General features: G+C 40.7%; 1 long non-coding RNA gene across 1 annotated transcript; it reads left to right on the forward strand.

Annotated features, from left to right (window-relative positions):
- The first annotated feature begins 9,284 nt into the window (after positions 1 to 9,284).
- Positions 9,285 to 10,785, forward strand: LOC309965115. The gene is made up of 2 exons (XR_014326371.1): positions 9,285 to 9,794; positions 10,746 to 10,785. It is a non-coding gene; the product is annotated as an uncharacterized lncRNA (long non-coding RNA).
- The last annotated feature ends 14,246 nt before the right edge of the window (positions 10,786 to 25,031 follow it).

Here is a 25,031-nt window from a genome sequence, read left to right on the forward strand (position 1 = left end):
GTGAGGGAAGTGCAGTTATTTACATTTCAGGCATTTGTTCAACAACAAATATTGATTGAGCATCTACTACATACAGACACCACCAGGTCAGAAGCATTTAGTAAAACAGACTAAGTCTTGACCTCATGGATCTTATATTCTAACCAGAAGAAACAGTAAAGATAAATAAATACGTAACTAATAAAACATCAAGTAAGAGCCCAAGAAAAAAATTAAGCAGGATAAAGAGATCGAGAATGAAAGAGTGGTTATTAGGGAAGGCCTCCCTGATAACTGATGTTTAGGTAGATTCTTGAACTAATGAGGAATAAGCCAACATAGACTGAAGAAGAGAATTCTAATCTGAGGGAATGGCACATGGAAGTCAGATTTGTGTGTTCGAGGAACAGCAAGGAAGCCAGCATGACAGGACTGTGGTGGACAATGCAGAATGTAGTAAATGAGACACAAGGTGGCATCAGGGAATACGCCAGGGCCAGATCATGCAGGGCCCTCAAGGAAATAACTTAGAATTTTACTCCAAGCATCAGGAAAAGCCACTGGAGTATCTTGAGCAGGAAACTGATGTGATCAGATTTATTTTCTTAAAGGATTCCTCTGGCTGCTTTGAGAGGATAGACTTATGGAGTGTACTAGTCAGGGTTCTCCAGAGAAACAGAACCAATAGAAGAGAGAGAGAGAGAGAGGAGGGGGGGAGTGAGAGAGAGAGTAGAGAGATCAACTTATTATAAGGAATTTACTGACATGACTATGGAGGCTGAGAATTCTCAAGATCTAAGTCAGCAAGCTGAATGGAGACCCAGCAGAACAGGTGGTACAGTTCCAGTGTAAGTCTGAAGGCGGTGAGAACCAGAAGAGCTGATGGTGTAAGTTCTAATCCAAAAGCTGGCAGGCTCAAGACCCAAGAAGAGCCGATTTGCCAGTTCCAATCTGAAAGCAGGAAAAAAGGCAAATGTCCCAGCTCAAGACAGTCAGCAGAAGGAGTTCCCTCTTACTCACAGGAAGGTCTACTTTTTTTTTTTTTTTCTGTACGCAGGCCTCTCACTGTTGTGGCCTCTCCCGTTGCAGAGCACAGGCTCCAGATGCGCAGGCTCAGCAGCCATGGCGCACAGACCTAGCCGCTCCGCGGCATGTGGGATCTTCCCGGACCGGGGCACGAACCCAAGTCCCCTGCATCGGCAGGCGGACTCCCAACCACTGCGCCACCAGGGAAGCCCAGGAAGGTCTACTTTTTATTCTAGTCAGGCCTTTAACTAACTGGATAAGGACCACCCTCATTAGGGCGGGCAATCTACTTTACTCCATCTACCAATGCAAATGTTAATCTCATCCAAAACATCCTCACAGACACACCCAGAATGATGTTTGACTAAATATCCAGACATCCATGGCCCAATCAGGTTGACACATAAAATTAATCAGCACACGGGGAGACCATGAGGAGGTTCTTGTCAGGCAAGAGGTGATGATGGCTTGGACTTGGGTTGTAGCCATGGAAGTAGTGGAAAGTGGCAGGATTTAGAACATACTTGAAAGTAGAGCCAAAGGAAACTGCTGATCAATTTCATACAGGGTATGAGAAGGAAGAATCAAGGATGACTCCGAAGTATTTGGCCTGAGCAAGCAGCTAAATGGAGATGTCATTTACCAAGATAATGACAACAACAACGTTAATAATAACTAATAGTTAACTTTTAAATGATTCTTAGTAGGTACCCGGCACTTTTCCAAATGCTTTACATATATTAATCCACTTAACCCTCACATACGTTATTTCATTTAATCTTCACTAATAAGGAAACTAAGGCACAGGAATTTTTAGCAACCTGTCTAAGGTTACACAGCTAGTCAATGAATATGTACTCACAACCCCTACTGCACTAAGAGCAGCTTTTCTTGGTTACTTTCCTTTTTTGATGGGAAGAGGGTGACAACAAAGTAGAAATCAAGAATTTGGTTTAAGGCTTCCCTGGTGGCGCAGTGGTTGAGAGTCCGCCTGCTGATGCAGGGGACACGGGTTCATGCCCCGGTCCGGGAAGATCCCACATGCCGCGGAGCGGCTGGGCCCGTGAGCCATGGCCGCTGAGCCTGCGCGTCTGGAGCCTGTGCTCCGCAATGGGAGAGGCCACAACAGTGAGAGGCCCGCGTACCACAAAAACAAAAAACAAAAACAACAACAAAAAATAAATAAAAAGAATTTGGTATAAGACACGTTAGAGTTAAGAACTCTATTAGATATCCAAGTAGAGATGTCAACGGTTTCATATAAAAGCCTGGAGTTCAGAAAACGGATCAGCACTGGAAATGTGAATTTGAAACTCATACGGGTGGTATTTCAACTAAGGGACTAAATTAAGTCACCAAAGGAATGAGCATAGACAGAATAAAAGAGGTATGAGGACTGACCCTGAGGAACCCCAACATTTAGAGGTCAAGAAGATGAGGACAATCCCACAAAAGCAAATGAAAGCCAACAGTCTTCCAAGTAGAAGGAAAACCACGAGAGTAGAGTAGCCTGGAAGCCACATGAAGTCTTTCAAGAAAGAGATCACGTGTACGGAAGCCACTAAGAGCTAAGAAGACTGACCACTGAATCTCGCAACCATGAGTTCTTGGGTGATGTTCCAGAAAGTTTCACTAAATTTTATTACATTTTGTATTTCTTGTTTATACATATCCTGTAAGCAGAAAAAATTATACATTTTTCTTTGTTTTGTTTTTATTTTTAGATTCTAAGGAGAGGAGCTGGCTAACCACTCATGAAGTTCTGATAATAATATGTTGGTGAATGGAATAAGGTCCTCAGTTTTGATGGCCTCTATTTTATCAGTTCACACAGAAATGTTTAGGTTCTAGAGAACCAACTCACCCTGAAAGTTACAAATTTACTGATAGAATCTGATTTGTTAATCAAAAAGCCAGTGTATCCATTTGTATTAGGAAATACACCATTCTAACACCATTGCAGGTTGAAGAAGCCGAATGGAAAGGAGGTAATAGCAAAATGAGCCCTCCCAGGGTGGTATTACTTTGAAGAATTTACCATAGTTCAGAATCTAATCCTTACTCTGGCTGATGTTAAACTCTGGGAGCAGATTTGACTTGAGAAGGCTGGTTCTCACTAATCACATTCAAAAGATTCAAATGAACTCAAAAGAAGTTCATTTGTAAGACAATTATAACTGAAAATTCAGGACGCAGATTAATATAGAAAACCAAACCATCATATAGTTGATTGACACAAATGGAATTTTTTTTAATGTGCTTGCTACAAGATTCATATTTTCAATGGCATATTTAATGAACATCCCTGTTATAATAGCCACACAGGTTGTCTTTGAACCAAATAATTCCCTCTCCTGGCAGAGTGGACATCTGCTATTTTAACTTATCTGACATCTCTTTCCCTTCCGATAACAGTGTGAGTTTCACTAGACAACTTCCTCCCCTCTGTCCACACCCTTGACTCATTTGCCCTGCCTTTCCTACCTCATTTGTATCTCAGAGAAATCTAATAATTGTTGAGGGGAAAGGGTTTTCTTTATAGGGTATTCCAGTTAAAAAATGAAGAAGCAATGATAGGATTATAATATCACCATTCTGCTCCTCTTAATGAAATAATGGAATTAGGCAAAGATCACAAAAAGAGATACAATTAAATAGCATGTGTTTCCTATTAGCAGTATACAATACACTCTACAACATATTTTTGGCAAAAAAGAAAAAATGATCAGACCTGAATCTGATCACCTCTTCAGATTTAACTACAGTCTATGGGAAATATAGAGGTAGAGACACACGTTTAATAACATTATAAGAATAAAAATCAGAAAAATCAGACTCCTCAGGGCAAAAAACAAACAAACCAGCATTTTCTTCAATAAATAAATTGCAACAAGAAAGATAGAGATAAAGGAGGGGCCACCAATAGATTAAAAGAGACTTAGATGATATATCCACAGTAGTAGTTTACAAAAATTATCCCATTCTTCACCCCATCCTATGCAATATAACTCTGTAGTGCTTTCCAATCTGACACTTACTTGGCAATAGCACTTGCTTTGGCCAAAAGAAGGTGAAGTGATGGTGTGCCACGTTTAAGCCAAAACCTCAAGAAACTTGCCTGTTACTTCTTTGCTCTCTCACTCCTTTGCCATCCCTATGAGAACATGCTTGGGATAGCCTACTGGATGACAGACATGTGGATCTAGGTCAAATCATCCAAGACACCACATAGCCAACAGCCAGCCAAACCCAGATACACAAATAGCCCAGATAAGATCATCAGAACCTGCAAGCTGACCCCAGATACATTAGCCATAAATTCTTGTTTGTTTGTCCTGCAAAGTAATGTATGTTTTGCTAAAAGCAATACTGAACAATAGATAAGTGATACATTCACCAGACTGCAATATAAAGATCTTCTTTGTATTCTGATTTGAACAAACTGTTAAATAAATGTGAATCAATTGGGAAAGCTTAAACAGTGACTGGATATCTGTGGACATTATGGAAATATTCCTTTTTTTTTTTTCTGTGCTGACATTATGGAGTTAACAGCTCATTTTTTTTTGCAGCATGATAATGATATTGTAACTCTGTATTTTAAGAGTCTCTTAAAGATACATACTGAAATGATACGACGTCTTGGATTTGCTTCAAAATAATTTGTGGACCAGGGTGGTGATAAGGATGGGGAAATAGATAAGATTGATCATGAGCTCATATTCACTGAAGACGGATGATAGCTATATAGGGCTTAATTACACTCTTTGCTTTTATATGGTTGGAATTTTCCATAATTGAGAAGACATGCATGGGGGGAAAAAAAAAACAGTCTTGCACCCAAAGCAAACAACAAAAACAACACTATATCAGGAGGGGGAAAAAAAATAGGTTAGTTGAAATTCAACTGGCTACTATTAAACATGCCATTTATTCATTCAAAAAATAAGCATGTGCCTAGTATTTGTCACGCACTGGGGATATAAGAGTGAACAAGACAAGCAAAAGTACTTGCCATTGAGGAACTTACATTCTAATGAGGAAACAGACAATGAATAAGTACACAATATATCAGACAGTGATCAGAGCTATGGAGAAGATTCCTTCAAGTCTTTGCTCAAATCATATCTCCTCAATGAAACTTCCCCTGGGTAAAGGGTTAACAACACCCTTTCCCTTTTCCTACAAATATGCCCTTGGGTTAATATTTTAGCACTGTTTCCCTAAAAATCTGATAAAGGTAGAAGAGCAGTTGTGTCACTAAGCAACAGTGCTTGTGGTAAAAAACAACCCTGGATTGATAAGTAGCATCTGGATTGAAAGTTATATATGTGAACTACAAATTCTCCGTTGGCATCTATAGCTTTGGAATCCGTGAAAGTGACAATTCTTGTAACTAAACACGTCTCTTGCAGAAACATACTGGGGAAACAGGGTTCTAAGCCAGGGTGCATATTGTACTTACCCAGCTGGACCACCTCTTTTCACACCTGAACTAAAACTTTGATCGGGGTGCAAAAGAGACTGGCTCCTGGATGACTGGGGATTGCTGCAAAGACTACTCCCGCTGTAGAGAAACATTCGCCTGCCCTGCTGGCATGCTATTTTTCCTGACCTCTATCCTTCTAAGTAAAGCTTAGTGCGAGTATGGCCTATGGTAGTTTAATTGAACCGGAGAAGACTTCCCAGGTGGCAATCATGTTAGGAGCTAAAGAGAAAATGAGCTGGAAATCAACCATGAAGCGGACCAGTAGGAGTATGGGAGAACTAGAAAGGTTCCGAATGAGATATCTGGGCACGTGGACAGTCCAGGAATGCAAGACTAGAGGTCAGCAGCTGAAGTCTGCAGGCACTAAAAGGGGCATCTGTAGCTTCATCTGCACAGCTACCCTCCCATTACCCACACACGTGTAGGATGCCTGCATTTGGCTTCCTGTCTTTTGGATGGATCCTGGGGAGCAAACTCAAACTCCCTACCACTGCTCTTGCACCTGTGGATGGCATTGATAACTGTCTGCACCTGGCTGGAGTGGCTGCCGCAGCCAATCGGCAGCAATTCCTGGGAAGCACATCCTGACAAAGCACAGTGCATGAGTCAGAGCCTTAAAGCAGCCAAAGCACTGCTGTGCCAAGGCAGCTCTGGCAAGTTACTGGGAGCATGTGAGAAACTGCGTCTCTAGGCCCAGGATGTTGGGTCCAGGGACTCAAGGAATGCTTCGGAGGGCTTGGTCTCCTATGTATTATGTCAACAGAGGAACATCCCGTTTCCATGGGCCCTTCACAGTACAGCTCCCATCAGCTTCTCTAGCTCCATCACCCTCCACTCCAGACCCTTCCTGCCCAGCCTTCTCTCAACGTGCTGTGCTTCTCACCACTGCTTCAACACTTGAGGCCTATTCACACCCCCGTGTCTTGCTAAATATTATTCCCTCTGCCTGGCTCGGACTTTTCCACCTCACTTTCTCTACCTGACCCAGAAAAGGTTGCCACAGGCTAGCTGACTCCCTTGACCTAAAGTCACCTTTGCTGTAGGTGTTCCTCTCTCCAGCTACTGCTTCTTCCCCTTTCCCTTAGACCTATCCACATCTCCACTAAGTTGTCCTCTAATCATTCAATTTTTGTGTGTTCCAACTCTTTCCAACTGGGACTCTGACTGACAACATTTACAGAAATGTATTGAACATTTTTACTTGTCAGTTTCTTCACTAAGATTATAACTTCCTCAAATGTGGAAACAATTATTTTATCTATTTGTTCAGTAGTTTAACAAGTATCAATATTTACAAGGTCCTCCACTATTTCAGGACCCCAGGGATAAAATGACAAGCAAGAAAGACCATGCCCTCATGGAATTCCTATCTACTAAGGGCCATTAAAAGACTGTCTTGGGATTTCTTAATTTTGTAGACCATATCATACATCATATCGAGCATTATACATGTACCAGTAAAAGTTATGAAAGCAGTCTTACAATTTTTTGTGTGGCATCATGAGATACAAATAGCACATATAATTCATGCATTGTTATGATTTTATAGAAATTAGGCTTATCGAGAACTTCAAAATTAAGAAATAAACTTTTCAAAAGCAATGAAATATTTATGAATACCCAACTAAATAATGAAGTCAATATTTATTCAGATTTTCTTCATTTTTAAACTTTGGACTTTTTTATTAATTTAAATTTATGAATTTGGATTTTCAGTTTTATTTTCACATTTTGGAATCTGGGGAGACATGATAATAATACTCACCAATACCTGACCCTCCTTACCTCTGGGCAAATAGAAAGCTGTACTTCTCAGTCCCTACAGTTGAGCAAAGCCATGTGATTAGTCCTGCCCAATGAAAGGGAAGTGATGGGCAGAGAAAAGCCTCGATTATTCAGACTCCCTGTCCCTGCCTTGGCAATCAGGAAGTCTGGGTTTTCTAGATGGGGCAGCTAAAAGACAGTGGAGGTTCTATCAGCCTGGGTTCTTGAGTGACTCTGTAGAGCCCAGAATGCCTCTTCCTTCACCATTAACCTGCAATGAACATGTAACATAAGCTAGAAATAAAGCTTTTTGTATTGAGCCACTAAGGACTTGGGAAATAATTGTTGTTGTAGCATAATCTAACCAATGCTTACTAATACAAAGCCCCATGTTGGTTTTTTGGTTTTTTTCAGTTCTCTTACATTTTCAGAGGCCCTGCATACAGTCCTTAGACACCGTGCCAGCACTACCTAGTAAATGAAACAACCCTAAGTCTACTAGGGGACACAGGAGATCAAATGAGAAGTTAAAGTTTAATCAATGCAATTCATTCAACAAAGATTTATTGAGCTCATGCTACATGGAAAGAGGATGAGATCAACTTCCTCTGAGTCACGTGGGCTCCATGAGAATGTGGTGGATACTGGAACAGATTCAGAGTTCTAAGTAGGAGAAAGACAGATGGCTGCTCCGTAGACAACCACTAGTATCTGCCTCAGGGCAGCAACTCCAAAGTTGATGACTTCTTTCACCAATGGTCCCAAATAAAATAAGGATAAGACACTTCTGGTACTAAGGAAAAGATGATTTCTCTGGGAAGATAAACAGAGACACTGCTCTGTGTTGTTTTAGTCTGCAGGCTATTAAGGAAGGCCAAGGAGGATGGATTCTTATAAGGAAAAAGAGGCCGTTCCATTAAAGAGAGAGGAAAGCACTTTCTCTTCAAGTGGGGTGTGGAGAAAGAAACGGGCTACCTGAGAGATGACAGTGACCAGAAAAAGAAATAAAAGGAAGAATGCAAGAAAAAAAGCTCTCAAGGATTCTGACCCAGGAAGATTCTCTATCTTTGGCTGTTAGTAATCCTGTAGTTAAAATATTACCTTGTACAATGCTCCCTGTGAGGTTGAGAGACTGGGGCTCAGGCTCCTTTTTCTGTTGATATTTGTACTTTTTAAAATATAGTTTTCTGCATATTGCAACAAAAGCAAGCAATAATCACTTTTAAATTGATTTTATAGAGGTTAATTTAACTGCAGTAAAATTCACCAATTTTAGGTTTACAATTTGACGAGTTTTGAAGGCATAAAGTTGATCATTACTATGAAGATATAAAACATTTAACTTGCCCCCACCAAATTCTTTCTTATTCCTTTGATATGTACTCTTTTTGAACATGCAGCCTTAAGAAAGTTTGCCAACCTCAATTCCATGAGTGGACTCTCAATAGATTGCATCAAAGATGATAATCATAGACCCCTTGCTAGTGATTGGTTCAGGAATGAGTATGAAAATCTAATTCTGGCTTAGGAGAGGATTGCTATAAACTTCTGGGAAAGCATGGTCATCCTCTTCTGCTCCTGATGGAGTAACTAAATGATGCTAGACATTTCACCATGAACAAATAGAAAACTGGACAAACTTTATGAAAGAACTGTTTTCGGACTTTAGACAACAGGTGGTGCAGGACTGTGATCCATTATGTTTACCCAATTTCTGCCCAGAGGAACTGTCCAGGCTGCAAAGCAGGGAGGTATAAGCCATGCAGAGAAGGCGCATCTACAGAGCCAGGGAGACAGAGATTAGAGTTTGGGAGGCTAAGCAGCTGAGATTTCTGAGGCAGAATACCAGAGAAAAGGGAACTAAACAGAGAAAATGCCAGAAATCTGCATCAGGGTTCCAAGTCTTGGCTGAATTCTATGAGGCCACACAGCTGCTGGTCAAAGAGCAACTATAATGAAAACAACAAAATCAGGTTGCTAAAAGCTGAATATCTTAGCACTTCTCTCATTAGTCATGCAATCCTACAGCACAGGGGCCTCTGTTTCCTTTACCCCATCACTTTCTACTCTCATCTCTGATGCACAGAGGAACTTCTCCCATAAAAATGCAATTATGATGGGACTTCTCCAGCGTTCCAGTGGTTGAGACTCCGCCTTCCAATGCAGGGGGTGCGGGTTCGATCCCTGGTCGGGGAACTAAGATCCCACATGCCACACGGTGTGGCCAAAAATTAAAAAAAAAAGCAACTGAGGGCTTCCCTGGTGGCGCAGCGGCTGAGAGTCCGCCTGCCTATGCGGGAGACATGGGTTCATGCCCCGGTCCGGGAAGATCCCACATTGCCGCGGAGCGGCTAGGCCCATGAGCCATGGCCGCTGAGCCTGCGCGTCCGGAGCCTGTGCTCTGCAACGGGAGAGGCCACAACAGTGAGAGGCCCGCGTACCGCAAAAAAAAAAAAACTGGAGCCTGAAATAGGTGTTCTGGGGCAGCAAAATTTACCAGAACCCAGCAGGGGGCTGGGAAAAGGGAGGGGACGGAGTCGATAAAAGGACAGAGGGCAACAGAATGAAAAAGAGGGTATTTCTTGGCGCCCATCTGATCATTGCTCTGTTTGGACTGAAAGGTAACCCAATGGCAACAGGAAAATGTTCTATATCATTCTCTGAACTATGAATATGTTTGTAATAAGCCATTCATAAAATCAGATTCTTTCTTGTAATACCTGGACTCACCCATTTCCAAATGTTTTTAGACAGAGTTACAGTCTAAAACAAACCCTCTGGTTCTCAATAAGATAGAATCATTCCTCAATTATCACTTTGCTGACATCTGACTTAGGAACTACAAGGTATCCACAACCATAATTTAATTTCCAACATTCTATTTCAGATTAGAGTAAAACATCGCAAAGAATGGGATTAGTATGCAGAGTACTGTAGGAGGCTGGGGAGTAAGAAGACAAGCAATGGGGAGTTTAGAATCTGCACATAAGCAAGGAGCTAGGAAGAAAAGTTTTCAAGTCCTGTCTGCTTTTCAGTGCTGGGGTCACAGAATTTTCTTCCAACCCAGCAGGTAAAACAAAAGACAATGCCCAGCATCTCCTACTTGGCTCTGCTTGGTACTCTAAGCTTAAAATAGCTACTATAGATAATGAATGCCATAGCATTGCTAATTTATTTAAATGAAAAGAGTCCTCATCTGTGATTTTCCCATCTATATCCACCTGTTAAACTGCCTGAAGCAGAGAACATGCTGGTGGTTACTAGACTATTACTTATACTCGTAGGTTTAGCTCATTAAAATGATTTTGGGGCTTCCCTGGTGGCGCAGTGGTTGAGAGTCTGCCTGCCGATGCAGGGGACACGGGTTCGTGCCCCGGTCCGGGAGGATCCCACATGCCGCAGAGCGGCTGGGCCCGTGAGCCATGGCCGCTGAGCCTGCACGTCCGGAGCCTGTGCTCCGCAATGGGAGAGGCCTCAACAGTGAGAGGCCCATGTTCCACAAAAAAAAATTAAAAAATAAAATAAATGATTTTGAAGGCTCTCAGAACAATAAGCGTGGCCTGTTGACACTATTTCTACTTTTATTTCTTTGGGACATCACTTAGAAAGGCTGGATTGGATTACAGCAAGTGATTACAGCTAAGTGTGAGGGGATGTGAAGAACAGAGTCTTAAGCTTTTGCTACATTCTCAAGAATAGGTGGGAAATGACACTGAGGAATTTAAAGTCAGTTAGACCTGGATTTGCCAAGGGGGAGTTATTTAACCATTCTGAGCCCTGGTTCTCTTATCAGTAAAGCTGGACAATAATATATATGTTGCAGAATTACTGTTAATAATTAGAAGCAACAGGGACTTCCCTGGTGATGCAGTGGTTAAGAATCCACCTTCCAATGCAGGGGACGCAGGTTTGATCCCTGGTCAGGGAACTAGATCTCAGATGCATGCTGCAACTGAGTTTGCATGCCACAACTAAGGAGCCCATAAGCCGCAACTAAGGAGCCAGTGAGCCACAACTAAGGAGCCCGTGAGCCGCAACGAAGGAGCCCACTGGCTGCAACCAAGGAGCACACGTGCTGCAACTAAAGGAGCTGGCAAGCCACAACTAAGGAGCCCATCTGCCGCAACTAAGACCTGGCGCAACCAAAAAAAAATTTTTTTAAATAATTAGAAGCAACATATATCTAATACACAAGATATCTGACAAGTGGTTGATAAATGGTACTTGTTATTATAGCTCTCCAAAGTTTGCCAAAAAATAAAATCCTCATTAAATCATGAGTTTTTCCAGTATATCCCCAATATTTCATTAAGGGCTTACAGATACAAGCACAGTAGCAGTTATATTGGTACCATAGAAAGACACATAACTATACAAATTAATGCTTATAATAAAGCGACTCTCCTGTCAATATAAATAGAGTTGCATGAGGATTAACCGTGAATGCAAGTGAAAGGGAAGGGATTCTATTTCCAGCTCTAATAGCGTAACTTGTAGCAAACCAGTGAATTCTTGCATCAAGAAAAACTAGAAGGAACAAGATTTAAAAAAAAAAAAAAAATCACTTTTGAAAGCATTGAGAGTTGCTGAGGCAACCAGGACTGAAGGGCCAAGATCCTAAAGAAAAGTGAAGAGAGAGGTAAGCCTGTAAGTCTCCCTTTGGGGAATTTCTTAATTCTTAGTGCTGGCTAAAAGGCTAAGAATCTGAGCAGAGTGTGTTCTTAAGAGGCAAAGCAGCTGAAAGAGTTTCTGGACAGAAAAGACAAAAAGTGTAGTCCAAAGACAACAGAGATAGGGGGAGAGGCGAGCATGACACAGAGTCGACTTTTCAAGATACACAAAGCAAGAGGGTAAGAATCTAAGGAAAATGCCAATGAAAGCATAGGGGAGTTTACAATGGCCTAACAGTGCCAAGGAAATAAAAGTAAGAGCATATAACCCAGCAAAAAGAAGGGGCCCTAATGAACACCCACAGCCTCTCAGTTAAGACCCTTGGAGGGCTATGTCCACAAGACTGGGGGCAAATCAGTTGGATATTTGTCTTAATAAAAATTACAACACAGATGATTCATGGCAACTCAGTTGTTGATCACATTAAAGTGATCTGACCCACCCTCCCCCCAACCCTAGCTTCCTGCCAGAGAACAGGGTAAGCCCTTTCTGAGGGAAGATAAAATCAGGAACTGATGCAATTTTTTCATATACAATGTCCATCATTTAATGAAATATGACAAGGCATACCAAGAAATAAGAAAAAGAAACCACCCAGATGATATAAAGAGACCCGATTATCTAGATCACTGCTGTCCAACAGAACTTTCTGCAATGATGGAAATGTTCCATATGTGTGACATCCAATACAGTAGTGGCTGCACATATGTGACTGTTGAGTACCTGACATGAAAACTGAATTTATTTTATTTTAAATAATTTACATTCCTATTTGAATTTAAACAGCCACAAGTACCTAATGATCCCTGTATTGGGCAGCACAGCTTTAAACAGAATGCATACTTTTCATGCTGATAAAGGGAAGAGAAAATAAAAAACATTTGATTAATCCAACAAAGGAGGGGAAAAGGATCATAGAACAGACAAGACAAAAAGGAAAGAGACAGTATAATGGTTAATACATATCCAATTATATCAGTAGTAGGAGGGGAAAAGGATCATAGAACAGACAAGACAAAAAGGAAAGAGACAGTATAATGGTTAATACATATCCAATTATATCAGTAATTATATTAATTACAGAAACAATATATACTGCAATAGAAAAACAAAGACTGTCAGACTGAAAAAAAATACCACACATTCAATTATGGAAATTTCTTTATATACTGCCTCTCCTTCACGCTCTCTTCTTCTTCTCTAGAACTCTCATCATATTAGACATATGCTCACCCGTTCAGTCTATCCTCTATGTCTTCACCTTTTTTCCTATTTTTCATGTCTTTACTTATCTTTGCTGCATTTTGATTAATTTTCTCAACTCTTTCTTCCAATTCAGTAATTCTCATCTTTCCTGTGACATATCTACTGTTTAACCCTTCTACTGAGTTTTTAATTTCAATGATTTCATTTTTAAGAGTTTTTTCAACTGCTTTTCAAATTCATATATTCTATTCTAATATCACAATATCTTACTCTTTGCTTTTGGTTTTTACTCCTTTGATCACTTTAATAATATTAAGCAGAGTTACTCTACAGTATGTTTCAGATTGTTGTATTTTATCAAGTTCTTAAAGTCCTAATATTCCTCTTCATCATGTCTAATTATTCTCTCTCATGAATTATTTTCCTCTATGATTTATACATTTTAATCACTAACTCTTCATGGGAGTTCTTTACTGCCCTGGACTGCTAGAAGTGTTGCTACAGAGAGTTTTGCTTTTGCTGGACACTCTAGGATTTCATTGGTATGAAAGATTAGTGTTCACATTAAAATCCTAGGAAGACTGTCAAATGAGGCTTAACATCTACATATGGAAAAAGCTTACAGCTTTCATTTCTCAGGTTAATTTTCTTTACTTTTTGGTTTTAGTGTTTAGCTTTTCTAATTCCCCTTTCATTGAGACAGCAATCCCAAGGTCCTACCTTTATGCAGGGACCTAAGTTATAACTTTCTGCCTCACACAAGTCAAAGACTGCCTTCTGCCCTACAGCCTCTAGCTCCTAGGGGCTATATGCAGTCAACAGCATCCTTTGTACAACTATCCTTCAACTACATCTGATCCAGTAAAAACCAAACTTTGTATCAATGTGATGGTCTTGCACTCCTCAGTCAACTAGAAAGCTGAGCACTGAGAAAAATATCTCAAAACCATACTAATTGTTACCAAATATGATCCCTCACCTTGGCTGAACCCTCATTCAGAGTTTCAACTGTACTCATCTCTGATCAGCTTGCTCCCCCAAACTGCGCAATGACTATCTTATAATGGGCCCTCCATATCTGAGGGTTCCGCGTCCTCAGTTGCTTGAGTCCGAGGATGTGGAACCCGCAGTAGGGAGGGCTGACTGTACTACACCATTTCATATAAGGGACTTGAGCATCTGTGGATTTTGGTATCTGTGGGGGTCCTGGGACCAATCCCCCACTGAGGAAGTACTGTACTTTCTTCTAAAGCTCCTACTCAAAGCAGACAATCTGGCTTCCTGTTACGTCAGTAGACTCAGACGCATCAAGCAGGATGTCTCTCGGTATTCTGCTTCCAGGCAGACATTCACATACATCACCAGCTACTTTCCTTTAAGCTCAGAAGTTTGGTGTCCCAACTCCTATCCTAGGTACACTCCTCCACCTCTGAGCTCTCTCTCATTTCCTCCCTCTTTTGTGAGACCTTTTCTCCAATATTCTCTCCTGTATCTTCAATCTCTCAACTGGCTTCTTTCTCACACCTGACAAACATACTCAATTGTTTCTCTCTCTCCCTAAAAGACTAAAATAAAAAGAAATAAATAAAAATGGGGTCTTTTCTCCCAGAATCCTCACCTAATGTCTGGCCTCCTTCTTCTCCTCACTGAAAACACTTGAAAGATTATTTATTCTTCTTGGCTGTATTTTCCAATCATTTTTCTACCACATGTAATCTGGCCTCTGCCCAACCACTTTATTGATATTGTTCTTATTTAGGTCATCAATAAATTCCTGGTTGGCAAACCTAATGGACAGCTTTCAATATATATTTTACAGGACCTCTCCACTGCACATGACACCATTGATCATTCCTCCTCCCTATTTCCTCCTTCCCAAATTCCCTATTCCTTTTTCTCCCATGGCACAGAACTCTCTGCCAATCACTTCTGTGGTCCTGTGTAATATTTCACAAGGTGCTCTCCTTCACCCAGTATGCACCTGACGTAACGTACTTTCCTTGCTAGACCTCACTTAACATCTTGATTTTATTGACAACTTAATAACCAATGAATCCAGTTCTTCAGCAAAGGCATTTTCACACCCATACACATTAACTTGTAGACAGACATTGTCTTGTGGTCATCCCACAGGCCTCATCCTCTCTATGTCCCAAATCAAATTTGTCATCTCCTTTGGTAGAAGTACTTCTGCTCTATGTTCTCTTCTTCAATTGGAGACACCATCATTCACCTATGATAGAAACCTGGGAATCATTCTTGACTCCCCCGTCTTCCTTACCCTTCACATCTATGTGCAGTAGTATAGCATGGTGACCCAGAGATTAGCACTGACCAGGTCCTTGCTCCTGATTTATTAACTATACTGGGCAAGTTATTAGATGGCAATTTCATAAGTTCAACCTAGTACTTAGTCTCTTTAAGCTTATTTTCCCCCACCTGCAAAAATGGAAAAGGTATGGTACACATTACAAAGAGGATCGGCATGAAGATTAAAGAAGGTAATGCATGCAAAGCACTCAGCCTCTTGCTTCATACATAATAAATGCTCAATAAATGTAGCTAGTTTTATCAAACCCATCAAGCCCTATCTACTTCCAAAATATATCTTGAAGTTATCTGCTCACTATTACCTCCTCACTATTTACTCATTCACTCATTTATTAGCAAATTCTTATTGAACAGTCACATGTTCCACGTACTAAGTTAGGCCTTGGGAATTCATGATGAACAAAGTAGACATTGCCCCTGCTTTAGTGGTACTTCCAAAATGGAGGGGAGGACAGACTGTTACACAGCTATTACATGAAGTCATAAGAAGTCATGACCCTAGGGTTTGTTCTGGTTAGTGAGAGTACATTCTCCAGGTCCCATCCCCTTTCCCTAGGGTCCTGGGTGAGGAAACACATGACAAGCCCAGAGATGAGAGAACTGTTGAAGAAACTCCTGCCAGAGCGATCTACCTAGACCACAAATCTGACTATGTCACCCACTGTGTAAACCTTTCTATGGTTCTTCATTGCCTTCAAGATAAAGTTAGACTACTTAAAATGACAGATAACCTACCTCATCTCTTAAAATGAGAGAGAGAAAGAGTGCTAAGATATGTTTCAACAATACTGAACTATTTATATTTCTGTATACATGCCATTTTTTAAATGTTTTTATACCTTTGCTCCCAAGGCCCCTGAAACATCCTTCACCCTCTCTCTGCTTTGGTAACTCTTTATACAAGCTGGGATTCTTATGGAAAGAAGAAAAGGAAAGCAAGCCAACTCAAACTAGCTTGAGAAAAAAAGAGAAATTCATTATAAGAATACTGGGGTGTCTCATGAAACAGGACAGGGAAGTGGTTGCACAGCTATCGTAGGTAACAACAGAACCAGAAGCTTGTACGCTGGGAGCATGCATTCTCTCCACAGCTTGTCTCTGCTTCTCCCTGTGAGTTGTCAACGTAACTCAGATTGTTGTTGTTTTTCCTCTACCACAAGGCAGAAGACAAGGCAGTTGACAGTTCTCAAGCTTCATTGGAACCCGTGTTGAAAAATTCTAGGGAGGGACACTGATTGGCCCAGCACATTTCAGGTGTCCATTCGTGGACAAAAACTTGTTGGCTAGGGACACAATGTAACAGTGGACTGAATGGCTGTTCTTGCCATAACCACGTGGATGGGGGAGGAAAGCACCTAGAAAAGCTGAGGAGAGAGAACAGGACAGATTAAGGAACACAATGAGTAGACTACATTCCTACTCATCCTTTATGACAGCTCAGGTGGTCCTCCTCCAGGGACACTCCAGACCCCCTTTATTTATTCTATGCACCCTTACTGCCCCATATGTATGCCTAATTGTCTAATACTGCCATTAAAATATTCAATGATCTGCTTCTGTGTCAATCTCTCACGAACTCCTTGAGGACAAGTGTGTATCATATTCAGTTTGATTCTTCAAACTCTGAGGATACAAAAGCAAAGCAATAATGAATGTGTAAATTTATTAAATATTTCTGGAAAAATGAGTAGGTGATTACTCGAACTGACACATGAATTTTATTTCTGAAACTCTAGCTATAAAAACTCATCATTTCAGGGGCTTCCCTGGTGGCACAGTGGTTGAGAGTCTGCCTGCCGATGCAGGGGACACGGGTTCATGCCCCGGTCTGGGAAGATCCCACATGCCGCGGAGAGGCTGGGCCCGTGAGCCATGGCCGCTGAGCCTGTGCGTCTGGAGCCTGTGCTCCGCAACGGGAGAGGCCACAACAGTGAGAGGCCCGCGTATCACAAAAAAAAAAAAAAAAGGTCATCATTTCAAACTTTCTCTGAAGTCACTACACACACAGCAAACTCCAGTGACTAATAATTCCAAACCTTATTAATTATCTTTTATGAAGTAATTATTAGAAGTGAGAGAATCTATATAATGGATTTGATTATATATATTTAAAATCACTTAATTAACCCAATATTCTGAAGAAAAGCACCAAAAAACTCCTACTATGCTTAAGAACTTTCCAATCCCAGCTCACGTGACAGCCAGTAAAGTTAAATAAAAACGCCAATTCGTTGACAGAGGCATTCTCTGTTCTCCTTAAAAGTACAGGAAAGAGTAGCTCACCACTGTCAAGGCATTTATCAAATATGTACAAAACATGAACAAAAGGTAAAACAGAGTGAGAAGAATCTTGGTGAAAATTGGCAAAACAATGTTCTGCTCGCCCTCTGCTGGCTCCTAGGTAGTACTGCTCTTCAAAGGCCTGCCCAAAGGCCCAAATGAGGGTTCTCTCATGGAAGCCCCAAAATATTTAGAATTGTTCACATTGTTCATCTAAATAAGCCCCCTTCAAGCCAAAACATTCCCCCAAAACCATCAGTATCTTTTCTCCCTATAATTAGTAACGGCTAATAATCTGAAAAAAAAATAGATATATATATGTGTATAACAGAATCACTTTGCTGTATACCTGAAACTAACACAACATTGTAAATCAACTACACTTCAAAAAAAATAAAATGAAATTATAAAAACAAACAAAAAATAATGGCTGATACAGAAAAGACAAAATAAGTAGACTAACGGCTTGACACCTACTTTTTCAAGAGAGTAATTCAAAAGAACAGAGATATATGTAATATTATATTTTCTGGTTTTCTAAGAATATGATCCTTACTCATAGATCAAGATGCAACCTGCATTTTGGGGAAAAACCTGCATTTTGAGTTAGAAGACCGGGGTATGATTCTTGAGCTTTCCCAATTATCTACTGGTTGTGTAACCTTTCCTACCTGTCACTTTTATATTGGTCGCATAATGTTACCGTTTTTGGAACTGAATTTCATCAACCGCTAAATGAAGATGCTAGGCAACAGAACTGTTGGATCCTTTTCTTGTTCTAATATTTTCTGATTTTAAGTGCTGTTAAATTACAAAATTTTAATGGTTTCTGCTTTTTCTTGACACCATTTGAGTCGTTCTCAGACATAAGCAAAATGGTTGAAACCTTTCCTGTCATCATCAGCTTCTTTCCTGGATGCAGTGCCAAACACACTGTGGACACCCAGATGAATGTTGATTGACAAATCAATGGTTCTGATGGCAATGAAGAGCCCCGGGGCTTTACTTCGGGCCGAATTCTCTCCTGCTTATACGTGTAGAATTCTGAATAGCAGCTGTGAACAGATCTGTATCTCCTTGCCCACGCCACCCTGACAACTGAAACCTTTGTTTCAAACGGGAAAAATGAGAAACAGCTAAAAATGTACTTTCAATCTGTTCTACTGTCCAGTCATTAGTTAAATTCCCTATACCACATTTCTTTAAATCAACTGACTCTTCGATATTGTTGCAAAGAAGGAGGGTACAAAGTGGTGAGAGGGAAGTCAGGAGGTACAGTTTCAAACAACTCCACTTCTCAGTTTAATATCCATCTTTCAAGACTAAAATACAACATGTCATGAACGAGAGCACATGTGTGAGCTGCTCATGCCAGTGCTTCCATGTATAATTGGTAGTCTATAAATAGTAGCAAAAATAATTTTAGTTACCAGTTATTGAGAGCTTAATTGTGGCAGGTATATATGTATATATATATACATTACATACTTAAGGAGATCACATATATATATATAGTTGTGATATTGTGATCTGCAATAAGAAATTTTTATGTGGTTTCGGTCCCTTTTCCTGGCACAGAGCTCCCAAAATCCTTAGAACTCCCTAATTGATAAGAGTAGTAAACAAGCTCGTAACAACTACACCAGAGTTTTGTTAATGAGGGGACTAAGGGAAAGCCCCAAAGGCTAGTGGCTGGTTGCCAGGGCAACCAACTAGGTGAGTAGAGGGTTGGAACTATAGGCCTCATCCCACCTCTGGGAGAGGAATGGGGCTGGAGGTTGAGTTGAATCACCACTGGTTAATGATTTAATCAGTTATGCTTAATGAAGCCTCCAAAAAAAACCCAAAAGGACTAGGTTGAGAGAGCTTCCCAGGTTGGTGAACGCAGGTAAGCTTCTGGGAGAGTGGTGTGCCCCAGAAAGGGCATAAAAGGCTCTGTACCTATTCTCACCTGCCTTGTCTTATGTATCAGCACCTGGCTATTCCTGAGTTATATACTTTTCAAATGAAGCAGTAATCTAGTAAGTAAAATATTTTCCTGAGTTCTGTGAGCTGCTCTGGCAAATTAATGGAACCAGGGGATCATGGAAACCTCAATTTTATAGCCAGGGGGTCGGAAGCACAGGTAGCAACCTGGAATTATGATTGGTGTCTGAAGTAGGGAGGGGGCAGTCTTGTGGGACTGAACCCTTAACCTGTGGGATCTCACACTATCCCCAGGGAGACAGTGTAAGAATTGAGTTAAATTGTAGGACAACCAGCTGGTGTCGTGGAATTGTTTGGTGTGTGGAAAATCCACACATCTGGTGTCAGAAGTAAAGGAGTATATAATATAAAGAAAAACACAGGAGGAGGTGTGGTATGTGTGTATATACATAAACTGTAAAAGATTAATAAAAAGAAACCTCAATTGAATGGAGTTGGGAGACCAGAAGGGGGCGCTCTCACACCCTGAGATGGTAGCACAGCTTCCCCAATAGAAAGAAGACTCAGCCAATGAAAAGCCACGGACTCTTTGTTTACTACAGCCCTCCCAACCTCCTTTCCTCTCTATAAAATCATTGCCTCCCCTTGCTGTGCAGAGACTTGCACGTGGCTCCCATGGTTGCAGAGCCTGAATTGCAATTCTCTGCTGATCCCAAAGAAACCCATCTTTGCTGGAGAAATATCTGGCAGTCTATTTGTTTCAACAATACCATAGAGGTATATACATACATAGATAATACCACAGAGGTACATGTGTATACACAGAGGTTTGAACTGTGTGGGTCCACTTAACAACGGATTTTTTTTTCAATAGTAAATACTACAGGACTCCAAGGTTCATTGAATCCATGGATGCAGAGCCATGAATAAGAAGGGACAACTATATATACTGTTAAAAATAAAACTACAGGCCCAAAATGACATCACTTGCGGTAAAGTCCATAATGTCAAACCTAGATTTAATACCTAATCTAACTGCAGTTGAACATTCTGCAGAAATGTAATCTTAATCAACCAGTTTGCAATTTTCCGGTCAGCACCTTTGAGGTAATCTGTCAAATGGGCCCTCTCCATCCCCCTACCCCCAACCCGGAAGAAGAGGCAATCTGCATAATAAAACCTCTGCCATTCCTTTCCCTCCCTCCCCCCACTCCCCAAAAGATGTCCCTTTCTTTTATTTTGCTAATAGCTCCCTTGCCCCACCCTTCCTACAACAATCTTCCATTTTGTACCACTCCTTGGGATGCCCTTCTAGTTGTTAGAAGACATGCTGCCCAATTCATAAACCCTTGAATAAAGCCAACTAGATCTTCAAATTTACCGGTTGAATTTTATTTGACTAGCATATAGCTAAACTCTCAATGACTGGAAGCTATAATAATTCTTGCTAGTATATATACTTGTCAAAGAACAAAATTCAACCGAGTCCACTTTAGAGATTTTATTGTTGGGAATTCCCTGGTGGTCCAGTGGTTAGGACTCTGTGCTTCCACTGCTGGGGGCCCAGGTTCAATCCCTAGTCAGGGAACTAAGATCCCGCAAGCTGCACAGTGCGGCCAAAAAATAAATAAAGATTGTATTGTCTTTATTCAGCGATTCATGTACGGATTAGCAGATTGAGAGAAGTTTTGAGGAACTTTACAGAATGAAAGGCTTTTACAGGTAAAAGGGTGCAAGAACAGAGAAGTCATACTAGGCATTTGCTGACTGATTAAAGTGAGGGTATTTTCCTTATATGGAGCAAAGGGAAGTCTAGGAGCCTGGTTAGGTAACTTGTACTGAGCAGGCAAGCACTGATTGGTTTACCTTGGCCTTCCTTATTTTGGGAGAGCCAAGAATAGAAACTTTGTTAAGTTTTGGTTTGCTGACAAGGGACTTACTTAGCATGAGCGATTCCATCTTGGGCCAAAACTGGTTACTTTAATATATTAGTATTATACATATACCCATAAACATGTATATGTATATATGCTTGCTACATACATACACACACACACACACATACACGCATATATTTATTCCCCACAATAACCCTATAAGGCAGATGATATTATCCCTATCTTACAGATGAGGAGTTGAAGCTTAAGTTATTAAAGTAATTTCCATAGGTTATGCCAGCATAAGTGGCTGATCCAGGATTTGAACCAGGCATATAATTCCAGAGCCCACTTAGAGTTGTTTTGTGCCCCAAGTGGTGCAGTGAAGTAACTTAGTGTTAGAAAACAATTACTTATGCAACCTCCAGAGTAACTAAAATGAAAAACCAACAATAACAGCTGATAAACCCAAGTGCTGGTGAACATGTTTAGGAGTATAAATTGGAGCTGAATGTAGTGTAAATTGATGCAATCACTTTGGAAAACTCTTTGGCAGTATCTACTCACACTGAACATACACACTGCCTATTATCTAACAATTCCACTACCCAGTAAATATCCACTACATACGTTCACACAAAGCGTGGAATATATGTGCACTAAAAGACAGAATGTGCACAGCATCATTATTTGTAAAAGCCACAAATGAAATCAACCCAATGTCTATCAACAATGAAATGGATAAAATAACAGGTTCTCACCTTCATGTAATAGAAATACGATTCAGTCATGACAAAAAACTACTGCTACACCCAATAGAGGTGGATATAATGTTGTGTCATGAAAGCCAGACACGAAAGAGTGTATTCAGTAAAATTCCAAATTCCAAAAACAGGCAAAAAGAGTCTATGGTAAAAGTAGTTAGAATGGTGGTTACCTTTGTCAACAGGTGACAATAACTGGGGGCAGGGAGGGCAACTTAAAAGAATCTTCTGGGATAGTGAAATTTCTTGACCTGGGTAGTGGTTATATGGATATAAAAATTCATCAAGCTATGACTTGTGTACTTCTGTGTGACATATTAAAATTCAATATGAAATCTTACAAAAAAAGAAGAAGAGGGGGAGAAGGAAAGCAATTACTAAGAATCCATCCTCGTTCATTTCCCATAACCCCTTTCGGAGCACCAGGCCATCTCATCTGAAACTTGGGACCCATTTCATGTTAATACTTCATGTTTTGCCTAGTTTGTAGTTCTTGTGCAATCACCTTCTTCCTCACATACATATCTAATCAGTTACAAAATCCAACTAAATCCACTTGCTTAAGTTCTATCCTCTCTTGCTTTCTTAATTCCCTTAGTTCAGGGTTTCTCAATCTTGGCACTACTGCAGTTTTGAACCAGGTAGTTCTTTGTTGTGAGGGGTTCTCTTGTGCACTGTAGGATGTTTAGCAGTTTCCCTGTCCTCACCCCACGAGATTATCAGTAGCACCCTCTAGTTGGAATAACCAAAAATGTCTCCAGACATTACCAAATGTCTTGAGGGCAAGGGAATCACATCTCACTCCACAGAGCCACTGTCTTAGTTGATGGAAGACCTCATTATTAATCACCTGCATTAGGGCAAGAGATTCTACCTGGCCCTCCTGGGCAGGACTGTACCTCCTCCCTATTCTTCACATTCCACACAGTTTTACAGTTTTCTCCAGGATAAAATCTAGTATCTCTAATATGGCCAAAAAAAAAAAAAAAAAAGGGTATTATCTTTCCTCTACTTACCTCTCCAGCTTCCTACCCCAGCTATACTGAATTCCTTGTAGTTCCCTGAAGGATGGATGAAAGTCAGAAGAAGTGTTAGTCAGAAGTGTTAAGTACACTAGCAGCTTAGAAGATAAATGCAAAACTCCTAGGATGTTTTATATATAGAAAATGAGTAAGCATGTACTTTGTGAAACACAGACAGAACTGTGTTAAATATACATAGTAAGTTAGTAAACTATAAGGCACATCAAAGTGAAAATAAATCAAAAATATGATGGAACGGAGCATCATTTAGAGTCAAAAAGGAATGGAAAAACTAAGATATGAATAATTATGCCATCTCTGGGATGACAACTATGTCAGCCCTAAATCAGCCATCCATAGGTGACACCTAGTATAGTCTCTTACATGCTCTACCCAAGAAATACAAGTAAAACCCATGTCTGTTCATCAGGCTAATTAGTAAGCTCTGGTTGTGACCAAACACGTTTCCCTGCATCTATCCAACAGAGCAGGTGTGTACCATTGGCCCAAAGCACTTTCCACCTGTGGGCCTCCTTGCTGTAACCTCAACGCTAGTCTTCATAAGCATAAGATCAGTGGGAAAGGCTGATGTGGCAACAACACATGAACACTGCATAACTCATGACTCAGTTGCCCTTCCACTTGTTTGCACCCTAGCCTAAGTGTGTCAGCTTGCCCCAACTCTTTCCCCTTACTTTTCACTAGATATTTAAATTGATTCAGTAAACCATGTTATTCAAGCATCTTAATTTGTCCTGAAAGCCTTCTGTTTCACTACCTCTAGGATAGATTGCCTAACAGTTTACTTGGAGGCCACCATTGCATCAAGCAGTTTTCCATAGACAATTCAATTCAGGCATTAATCTCCTCCCAGAATTTCCCTGCCTTACCACCTCTCATTTTATCCTGTCCATATCCTTGCGTTTCTGATGGCATTTATCACACCACACTGTGATTAACTATTTATTCCTCTCTCTCATTAGTCTGAGCTCTCTGAAAGCAGGTATAAATTTCATTCTTCTTCTCTCATGATAACTTAGCAAAGTGCCAATCACAAAGTAACTACTAAAAGAACTACTGAATGTCACCTCCTGTGGACACAGTTGAGGGGATTACCCATTGTTCTTGCCTTTCTCCCATTTCTAAGATGGGTGTAAATTAGGCAAAAACCCTGACTAGGTTCAAAGCAGCATGGAGGTGTTAGGAAGGACCATTAGAGAGGTTCCCTGCAAAAAACAACTTACAGTAGGTGTGTATAGTATTGCTAGCAAGCTGGGGCTTCGGTGGATCTTATTTCCCTGTCTCACACTTTTCACCTGGCTAGTTAAAACAACAGTGGGGCGGGGTGGGGGAAGGGGTCCTCCTACCCGGGGAAGGGGTCCTCCTACCCCCACCTGAAAATGGCTGCAGGCTCAGACGCTTCAGTCTAAGGGAATTAGGGTCCTCAAAGATTGTAGGTGAATAAAATTTGTTTTAGAAATTAATAGCTCCTAAATTGGCCCAGACAATAGGGTTACAAGAAAGATACTGTGTGTGTGTGTGTGTGTGTGTGTGTGTGTGTGTGTGTGTGTGTTTCCCTTCTGAAAATTTGCAAGCATCTTCCTGGTGCCTACACTCTACTCAAAGTAATAAACATAGCTATTCTTATAATTTATAATAAAGGAGATGCATTTTGGAATGTATTTCGCTTGAGTGA

This window comes from Leucopleurus acutus (genome assembly GCF_964270905.1).
Source record: "Leucopleurus acutus genome assembly, chromosome: 8".
Classification (NCBI taxonomy): Eukaryota; Metazoa; Chordata; class Mammalia; order Artiodactyla; family Delphinidae; genus Leucopleurus; species Leucopleurus acutus.